Genomic DNA, 10,521 nt, shown 5'->3' with positions numbered 1-10,521 from the left:
GGTGGTGGTGGCCGGTGAGTTGGTGACAGGTGGCTGGTGGTGGTGGGTGGTTGGTGGTGGCGGGTGGTGGATGGTGGGTGGTGATGGCAAGTAGGTGACAGGTGGTGGCGGCGGGCGGTGGATGGTAGTGGCGGGTGGTGGATGGTGGGTGGTGGGTAGTGGGTGGTGAGTGGTGGTGGCAGGTGGTGGTGGAGGGTGGGAGGTGGTGGAAAATAGTGGTGGGTGGTGGTGGCGGAAGACGGTGGTGGAAAATGGTGGCGGGTGGTGGCTAGTGTTGGGTGGTAAAAAAAAAAAAAAAACTGAAAACTCAAAATGAAAACACATTTTTTGTGTTTTCATTTTTTGGCTAAATTTATAAACTGAGACCACTGATTTATAAATTAAAAATTTTACCAAACAAGTTTTTATTTGAGTTTTTAAAATTTTTGTAAATATAAACAGAAAACTGAAAACATAAGTGTTACCAAACAGCACCCTGTGTTTGTGTTTTGGTTTTTTTTTTTTTTTTTTTTTTTTTGTGTGTGTGTGTAAAATTGTGATCGGGGTTGATCCCTGAGATGAATAAAATATGGTTTGGTGTGCAAAGCTATATATATTTTTTTTTTTTTTTTATTGTGAAAAATGGAACACAAAAAAAAGATAAGATAAATAAATAAAAATTCTATTTTGTGGTGAGGGAGTCGGTGAGGGAGGTGCAAAAGGTGATTAAAAGAAATAAATAAAAAAAGAGTGTGATGATGGATATGGGTATAGATGTAATAAAGGAATGAAAAGAAAGAAATAAATAAATAAAGAAAAGAAGAAAAAAAAATGGGTTTGTGAATCTGTGCAATATGTTATAATAAACATATATATATATATATAGATATATATTAAAATAAAACAAAGTTGAGTGGGTTGATTTAAAAAAAGGATTGTGGGTTTGAAAGTGGAAAATAAAGAAAAGAAAAGAAAGGGGATCATGTGGTGAAAGAAAAAGGAGCTGTGGGTTTGAAAAAGTAAAGTGAGAGAGAGGAATTTCGTTGCAAGTTTTCTGACTCTTCTCAAAAACAACACAGCAGTATTAAACTCCACAAATGCCTTCTCTGGATCTTGATTCCTCAGAAAATTCTTTCCAGATTTCAAATGGGAAATCAATTCATGCTTCCTTGGATCAACAATTACTTCATTTTCTTGTATTCTACCACTAACAGGAGCATAACTCAGAGTGGGGGCATAAGACTCGATCTTTGCTTGCCTTCTTAGTGCTGCATTGATCTGGCGCAACTGCTCATTCAGCCGTTCCAATTCTTCTCTCCTGTGTCTTGCAAGCAGTCCTCCAACTGTGGCCCCTACAAGGGCTACAAATAGCAGTAAGGGCATGTCGAAAGCAGATCTATCAGCCTCACATGTTTCTGCCAGAGCTTCAAAAGGCATACGCAACATCAAGGCATTAGTGACAATAAGTGCCACGGCTGGGGATCTTACAGGAACCATCACCTGAGCAACTAAGTCTTCCAGAGTGGTGTCATAATCTACTTGTGTATGGACAGTATCACAAGTTCCTTCTGATACAGAGGTGTTGACATCATTTACTTCTGTAAGCATAGACCGACTGCCTAGCAGTGGCAAAGACATGGAGTTTGAGAGGAATTTGGTCGGAGGAAGATGAGCGGCGGTGAAATACGGCGGCGGAGTGAGGGCGTATAGAAAACTTTAGCGGAATTTGGTTGAGGTCCGGCGGACGGCTAAGGTGAGGTTGCCGCCCGCCGGTGAAGCGAAAATATTAGGTTCTAAACCTGCTCTGATACCATGTTGAAATTGAATGTATAAAGAGAAATAGAGAATTGTATTATTGATGTAATATTGATTAATGTTATGTTTATTACAATGATTCATGATTCCTATATATAGAAGAGGGTGAGTGTGTAGTAGGTAAGGAGTAGGTGAAGTGGAGGTGGTAGTGGTGTAGTGGGTTAGGTTTAGTGGAGTAGGTTTAAGTGGGTGAAGTAGGTGATAGGTTTTAACATGTATGGTGCAACGTGTATAGTGTATTGTGTATTGTGTAGGTTGTTAATAACAATGCAATCTATTGTGTAGGTGTAGTTTTGACAATAGAGTTTGGTATATTAGATAAGGTGTGTTTGGCTATTAAATTGAGTGGATTGATTTGTTGTCTCTTGGATTTTAAGCACTGCATATATCTATATATATATATATAATGGGTTCTTATTGATGTGTGAAAGACATCAAAATATTAATTTATTTGAGGTTCTATTTATTAGGTTTGTGTGATTGAATTGGTGGAATTGGGTGTTTGGAGTTAGTGTGGTGGAATATTATTTTAAGCGTTTGAGGTAAGCAACCCTCTATCACTATCGGTACATTTTTATTCCTATTGAATCGTTTAAAATTATAAATATTTATTTATAGCCTTCATGTTCTCTTAAAATAAAAAAATAGGGTAAACTACTAATAGGTCCTAATAGTTGGACTTAATTCCCATCAAGTCTTATTGAAAATAAATCTTAATAAAATTGTCGCCAAAAATAATTTTTTTGTGACAATTTTTTATATATGTTGCTAAAACTTGACAATTAATGACTTTTTTTATTATGATTTTATAAATTGTCGCTAAAACTTATAATTAGTGACTTTTTTTTATGATAAATTTTTTTCATAGGACCTATTAGACAATAAGTCTATTTATTAGGACCTATATATAAGTACCCCAATAAAATATGGGTCAAGTATAAAACGACATCGAATATTATTATGAAAATAATTTGTGTAAATCCTAATTGATTCGTGATTAGATTAAGATTTAATTATTCCAATTCTCAATCATTCAAAACACACAATCTAAATCATCAAGCACTTACGAAAGTTATTTAGATTGTTATTTTCGAAAAACAATAAATCGACACAAACGATTTTTACGTGGAAAAAACTACAATTGAAGCACCTTCAATTGTGATAAAAAAACCACGGGCGAAACGCCACTAATCAATCCACTAATGAAGAAAGAAAGATTACAAAGATAACAAACAAATTACCCACACACTTTCAATTTGTCTTCAAATCTTCTGTATATCTTTCACCACAACCTTCGTCTTGGAATTGATTAACCTGAAGTTGAATCCACAACTTCACTTGTCGAATCAACGACTACGCACAAAATCAAACTCCTTTGAAACTCCACGTTTGAATCTTCGGATTCCACCGAAGAAGAACACTCTAGAATATAATCAATCAACCTCCTAGATATGTGCTTATCAATTCATGAGTTTAATACTCACTCAAATCATCAAGGAAAACTCACAAAAAACTCTAAAATGAAACATTAGAAAACCTTAAAGTAAATCTCAAAATGTAATCCTAGTTTAGGACTAAAACAGATACTTATAGAGATCTGGGATTGTGAAGCTCGCTCGAGCGAGGAACTTATCTCGCGTGATTTCCATAAGTGGCTTCGCTCGAGCCATGCAACCTGCGCTCGAGCGTACATTCATCTCTCTCAGGTTTTTACAGACGCACTCTTCGCTCAAGTGAGAAACACAAAAAACTTAGAAAAAATACAACTCAATAAAACCAAGTTTGTCCATGGGATTGACACGACTAAGGGACCTAACAATTTGAATATTTTGTGAAACTATTTTGAAAATTGTACCAAATGTTTATTCTGAAAATATCGAATATTTTATTTAAAAGTTGTGTATTGTTTGAATTTTGAACATCACTATAGTCTGACTATGATTTGAACCCTAGCCAATGGGGGTTATTTATTGGTACAGAAATTAGTTTCTTTTGGGGCTTTACCATCGGCCTAGGCATGGTTCTGGACCTTGTCATGGGCTAAGTGAGCGTAGTCATCAAGACTTGGGTTTTGTGAATCTAATCATCGAACCATCGATTTGAACAACGAAATTTCTTTGAATTATCTCGTTGTCTTTTCAATTAAAATGTATTGTACATTGTTTATTTTCAGCTATGAAACCATCTTACAAATAATTGTTCATTTATTGAATTGTAGCAAAAATTAGTTATCGACTATTTACTTTTTTGTATACTTAATCTAGCTAGCAATGATGGTTGGTTATTTGCTGAGTTGTCTAGTTTACCCTTATTTTGTTTTATTTTTTTTTAGATTTCGAGGAGTAGATACGCGGGTTTTTTACTTGTGGGAGTGCTGAGAGTAGGACTATGATTTTAATTTACTTTGGGTTACTAGTTTGTTAGTGGATTATGGTAGTGGACTTGGTGGATAATTTCATATGACAAGGATTGTTTATTATTTATAGATTTTGGCGTTATGATAATTAAAGATTTAATTTGTATATTTTATATTGTTGGTTTATTTGATTGGACTCTTAGCCTTGCATGCTCACTTAGATGAGGTTGTGGTATTGTCACGGGGACTTGGGGCGTGACAACGCCAATAACTCCAAAATCCACCGAAGCCTACAATCTTGGAATCTACTAAGAAGATTCACTTTAGAAATGTGAAGGACTTTTACAATTTGATGATGAACTTGAAACACCTATGAACTAATAAATTATCAAACAAATGAGAGATACTGTGGGGACATAATTTTTGAATGACAACACGTGGCCAAGGTGGCACTGAAGTGCCGGCCGAGGTGTCATGTGTCCTAGTCATGATGCCGAGATCGTCTCGGCTAGGCCGAGGTTATTTGCGAAGATATCGAAATTCGGAATAAGCGGATAAGGGACAAGAGTCCTAGAATGAGGAAGGACTTCAGTCTGGGTAAAGATAAGACTCTTAGAGAGTTTATCCTAATCCTATTGGGATTCCAAAATTAGCAATAATCTTAAGTCCATTAAAGCTAGACTTCTATTGGGACTAGGATTATGTTGGCTATAAAAGGGAGGCACCCCTATGAGTCTAAGGTATGCTTTTTATGTTCTGTCTAGTGAGTTAAGCACTATTGGTTATCTTTGAGAGATATTTGATTACTGATATTTGATTACTGACTTGAGCGTCGGAGTGCCCCCGGGTGGACGAACTACCGTGGGATTTTTATCTTTCTATGAGAGGTTATTTGGGCTTAATCTATTCTGCCGGTGCTCTCCAACTAAGTGCTTGATTGGCAGTGCGATCGGAAATCAACACACACAGATACAAATATACAAGTTTTCTCTAAAAAATAATTCTCTCATAAAAATAAACACTCTCAAAATATATTTCTCTCAAAAATAAACTCTCAAAAATTTAATAATATTGAGCTCCAGAAAGGTATGGGAGATAGAAAATAAGCTGGGAGAGATGTCCGAACAATTAAGCAGATGGTCACAATGACTAGTCGTTGTTGCAGTCTTTTTGCTCTGTTTTTGTCAACTCTTTCGGCCCATGCTTAGCCACCTTGCAGGCTGCAGAAACAGCCACCTTTTCGCATTTCAAAGTCCTCTTTCAATCCATGCTTTCATGAAAATCTTAAACCCTATGCTTTGTCAATTATTCCAAAAACATTTAGCCCCCCATTTTTTTTGCATTCTTCAACTCTGAAAGTTCATCAACACAAACGACATCATCTCTCCAATGGTTCATAGCTAAAATGGATAATTAAAGCTATAATTTAGAAATAAACATTGTAAAACATAGCAATGTTGTTCCAATGATTAAATTGCTTACTTTTTAGTTTTTCATACAACGTGGTCATTCTGGGGATGTCCTGACGGATGTCGAAAACATGTTTCTACCAATACAAAACATATCCATTTCTTGATATTTGATATTTTTTTAGAAACACATCAGAACATCAGCCACCAAATATCTTTTTCTATTGACATTATGTCTTGAACAACAACCTGTTTCACATGAAATCAAACACAAATTTCCTACGAAGATTGATTGGAAAAATAGAAAAAAGATAAGACAAAATAAAATAATAAAATTAAAAGAACTTGAATCAATAATCAAAATAAGTTTTGTCAAAAGAGATATTACCAACACACAACTCATTAATTTCTTAGGATAAAAATGCTGACAATTTATAATCTATTTTTTTCAACAAGTCTGCAAAATTATCAATTATGGCTTCAAGCAACTGACTTTTATCTTTATGATGGCCCATGTTAATTTGGTTATGAACATAATAGGGCTATTTGGTGTACTTTATTATTATTATTTTTTAAGTTTAAAATTAATAACGAAAAAATTGAAAGTCAAAATACTCCTTACTTTCCGAAAAATTACTTTTCTTTAGTTTATTTAATTTATTTCTGTCTAAAGTAAAAAGTATAGAAGCTGCAATGATCACCAAAACTCTACCCCCATGTCATTCAAAACACACAATCTAAATCATTAAACACTTACGAAAGTTATTTAGATTGTTATTTTCGAAAAACAACAAATCGACACAAACGATTTTTACGTGGAAAAAAACCACAATTGAAGCACCTTCAATTGTGATAAAAAAACCACGGGCGAAACGCCATAATCAATCCACTACTGAAGAAAGAAATATTACCAAGATAACAAACAAATTACCCACATGCTTTCAATTGTCTTCAAATCTTCTGTATATCTTTCACCACAACCTTCGTCTTGGAATTGATTAACCTGAAGTTGAATCCACAACTTCACTTGTCGAATCAACGACTACGCACAAAATCAAACTCCTTTGAAACTCCACGTTTGAATCTTCGGATTCCACCGAAGAAGAACACTCTAGAATATAATCAATCAACCTCGTGGATATGTGCTTATCAATTCATGAGTTTAATACTCACTCAAATCATCAAGGAAAACTCACAAAAAACTCTAAAATAAAACCTTAGAAAACCTTAAAGTAAATCTCAAAATGTAATCCTAGTTTAGGACTAAAACAAATACTTATAGAGATCTGGGATTGTGAAGCTCGCTCGAGCGAGGAACTTATCTCGCGTGATTTCCATAAGTGGCTTCGCTCGAGCCATGCAACCTGCGCTTGAGCGTACATTCATCTCTCACAGGTTTTTACAGACGCACTCTTCGCTCAAGCGAGGAACACAAAAAACTTAGAAAAAACACAACTCAATAAAACCAAGTTTGTCCATGGGATTGACACGACTAAAGGACCTAACAATTTGAATATTTTGTGAAACTATTTTGAAAATTGTATCAAATGTTTATTCTGAAAATATTGAATATTTTATTTAAAAGTTGTGTATTGTTTGAATTTTGAACATCACTATAGTCTGACTATGATTTGGACCCTAGCCAATGGGGGTTATTTATTGGTACAAAAACTAGTTTCTTTTGGGGCTTTACCATCGGCTTAGGCGTGGTTCTGGACCTTGTCACGGGCTAAGTGAGCGTAGTCACCAAGACTTGGGTTTTGTGAATCGAATCATCGAACCATCGATTTGAACAACGAAATTTCTTTAAATTATCTCGTTGTCTTTTCAATTAAAATGTATTGTACATTGTTTATTTTCAGCTATGAAATCATCTTACAAATAATTGTTTATTTATTGAATTGTAGCAAAAATTAGTTATCGACTATTTACTTTTTTGTATACTTAATCCAGCTAGCAATGATGGTTGGTTATTTGCTGAATTGTCTAGTTTACCCTTATTTTATTTTATTTTTTTTCAGATTTCGAGGAGTAGATACGCGGGTTTTTTACTTGTGGGAGTGCTGAGAGTAGGACTATGATTTTAATTTACTTTGGGTTACTAGTTTGTTAGTGGATTATAGTAGTGGACTTGATGGATAATTTTATATGACAAGGATTGTTTATTATTTATAGATTTTGGCATTATGATGATTAAAGATTTAATTTGTGTATTTTATATTGTTGGTTTATTTGATTGGACTGTTAGCCTTGCATGCTCACTTAGATGAAGTTGTGGTATTGTCATGGGGACTTGGGGCGTGACAACGCCAATAACTCCAAAATCCACCGAAGCCTACAATCTTGGAATCTACTAAGAAGATTCACTTTAGAAATGTGAAGGACTTTTACAATTTGATGATGAACTTGAAACACCTATGAACTAATAAATTATCAAACAAATGAGAGATACTGTGGAGACATAATTTTTGAATGACAACACGTGGCCAAGGTGGCAGCGAAGTGCCAGCCAAGGTGTCACGTGTCCTGGTCATGACGCCAAGATCGTCTCGGCTAGGCCGAGGTTATCTGCGAAGATATCGAAATTCGGAATAAGCGAATAAGGGACAAGAGTCTTAGAATGAGGAAGGACTTCAGTCTAGGTAAAGATAAGACTCTTAGAGAGTTTATCTTAATCCTACTAGGAGTTCAAGATTAGCAGTAATCCTAAGTCCATTAGAGTTAGGCTTTTATTGGGGCTAGGATTATGTTGGTTATAAAAGGGAGGCACCCCATGAGTCTAAGGTATACTTTTTATGTTCTGTCTAGTGAGTTAAGCACTATTGGTTATCTTTGAGAGATATTTGATTACTGACTTGAGCGTCGGAGTGCCCCCGGGTGGACGAACTACTGCGGGATTTTTATCTTTCTGTAACTGGTTGTTTGGGCTTAATCTATTCTGCCGGTGCTCTCCAATTGAGTGCTTGATTGGCAGTGTGATCGGAAATCAACACACACAAATACAAATATACAAGTTCTCTCCCAAAAATAATTCTCTCGTAAAAATAAACACTCTCAAATATATTTCTCTAAAAAATAAACTCTGTCAAATATATTACTCTAAAAAATAAACTCTCAAAAATTTAATTATATTGAGCTCCAGAAAGGTATGGGAGATAGAAAATAAGCTGGGAGAGATGTCCGAACAATTAAGCAGATGGTCATAATGACTAGTCGTTGTTGCAGTCTTTTTGCTCTGTTTTTGTCAACTCTTTCGGCCCATGCTTAGCCACCTTGCAGGCTGCAGAAACAGCCACCTTTTCGCATTTCAAAGTCCTCTTTCAATCCGTGCTTTCATGAAAATCTTAAACCCTATGCTTTGTCAATTATTCCAAAAACATTTAGCCCCCCATTTTTTTTGCATTCTTCAACTCTGAAAGTTCATCAACACAAACAACATCATCTCTCCAATGGTTCATAGCTAAAATGGATAATTAAAGCTATAATTTAGAAATAAACATTGTAAAACATAGCAATGTTGTTCCAATGATTAAATTGCTTACTTTTTAGTTTTTCATACAACGTGGTCATTCTGGGGATGTCCTGACGGACGTCCAAAACATGTTTCAACCAATACAAAACATATCCATTTCTTGATATTTGATATTTTTTGAGAAACACATCAGAACATCGGCCACCAAATATCTTTTTCATTGACATTATGTCTTGAACAACAACCTGTTTCACATGAAATCAAACACAAATTTCCTACAAAAATTGATTGGAAAAATAGAAAAAAGATAAGACAAAATAAAATAATAAAATTAAAAGAACTTGAATCAATAATCAAAATAAGTTTTGTCAAAAGAGATATTACCAACACACAACTCATTAATTTCTTAGGATAAAAATGCTGGCAATTTATAATCTATTTTTTTCAACAAGTCTGCAAAATTATCAATTATGGCTTCAAGTCAACTGACTTTTATCTTTATGATGGCCCATGTTAATTTGGTTATGAACATAATAGGGCTATTTGGTGTACTTTATTATAATTTTTTTTTTAAGTTAAAAATTAATAACGAAAAAACTTAAAGTCAAAATACTCCTTAGTTTCCGAAAAATTACTTTTCTTTAGTTTATTTAATTTATTTCTGTCTAAAGTTAAAAGTATAAAAGCTGAGCATGATCACCAAAGCTCTATTCTCATGTCATCGTGTGAGAGAGAGGGAAAAAACAAAAATAAAAACAAAAACACATGAATCAATCACACATATTTAAAAGTCATGAGAGTCTCCAAATTGAGAGTCCCAAGCTTTTTCCATAGAAGCTAAATCGCGTTGTTAAGTGATTTGGCAAAGATCAACTACAGTTTAATCTGATTGAGGTTTTCAATCATTTCAAATTCCCAATTTTGTGAGATGGTCAATTGTGTCATGTCCATTCTTCAAGATTTGGAGCAGAGTCAATCAGGAAAATTAGTATGTGGTCCGGGCTCACTCCTTGGATTTTGTCCCGATCAGATCAGCCAAAATTTACAAAGCTCAGAGGTCTTACATATTTTTATTTATTTGTTTATTTTTTAAGTGAATCTTGACAAAGATAGGGGTGATAAACAAATCAAACAAGTTAAATTAAAAAATAATTTAAGTTTGGTTTGAAAATTTTAACGAGTTTCAAAATTTGTTCAAATTTGATTTATTAAACTTTTGAGCCGATCTCAAACAAGCTTTTGTCGAACCGAACTCGAACCGTTTGGTTTTTTTCTATTGTTTTAATGAGCCGAACAAGTAATTGATTGTTTAAACTTTGTTTGAAAACTTTAATGAGCTTGAAAATATATTCAAATTTGACTTATTTAACGAACTGTAGTTGAACAAAATTTTACCAAGCTGAACAGAAGTCGAACTTGAGCTGTTTGATTCATTTATCACCTTAGACAAAGTAAGACATTGAGTCCATTTTTTTGAATGTCCATTTATT

General features: G+C 34.4%; 1 pseudogene; it reads right to left on the bottom strand.

The window, feature by feature from the left end:
* Positions 1 to 959: 959 nt before the first annotated feature.
* On the bottom strand, positions 960 to 1,617 carry LOC145800795 (protein FLUORESCENT IN BLUE LIGHT, chloroplastic pseudogene; annotated as a pseudogene).
* Positions 1,618 to 10,521: the final 8,904 nt, after the last annotated feature.

Source organism: Camellia sinensis, chromosome 10 (genome assembly GCF_055761805.1).
Source record: "Camellia sinensis isolate YWXY chromosome 10, ASM5576180v1, whole genome shotgun sequence".
Classification (NCBI taxonomy): Eukaryota; Viridiplantae; Streptophyta; class Magnoliopsida; order Ericales; family Theaceae; genus Camellia; species Camellia sinensis.
The sequence above is the reverse complement of the archived record's forward strand: the minus strand, read 5'-3'. Positions and strand labels throughout refer to the sequence as shown.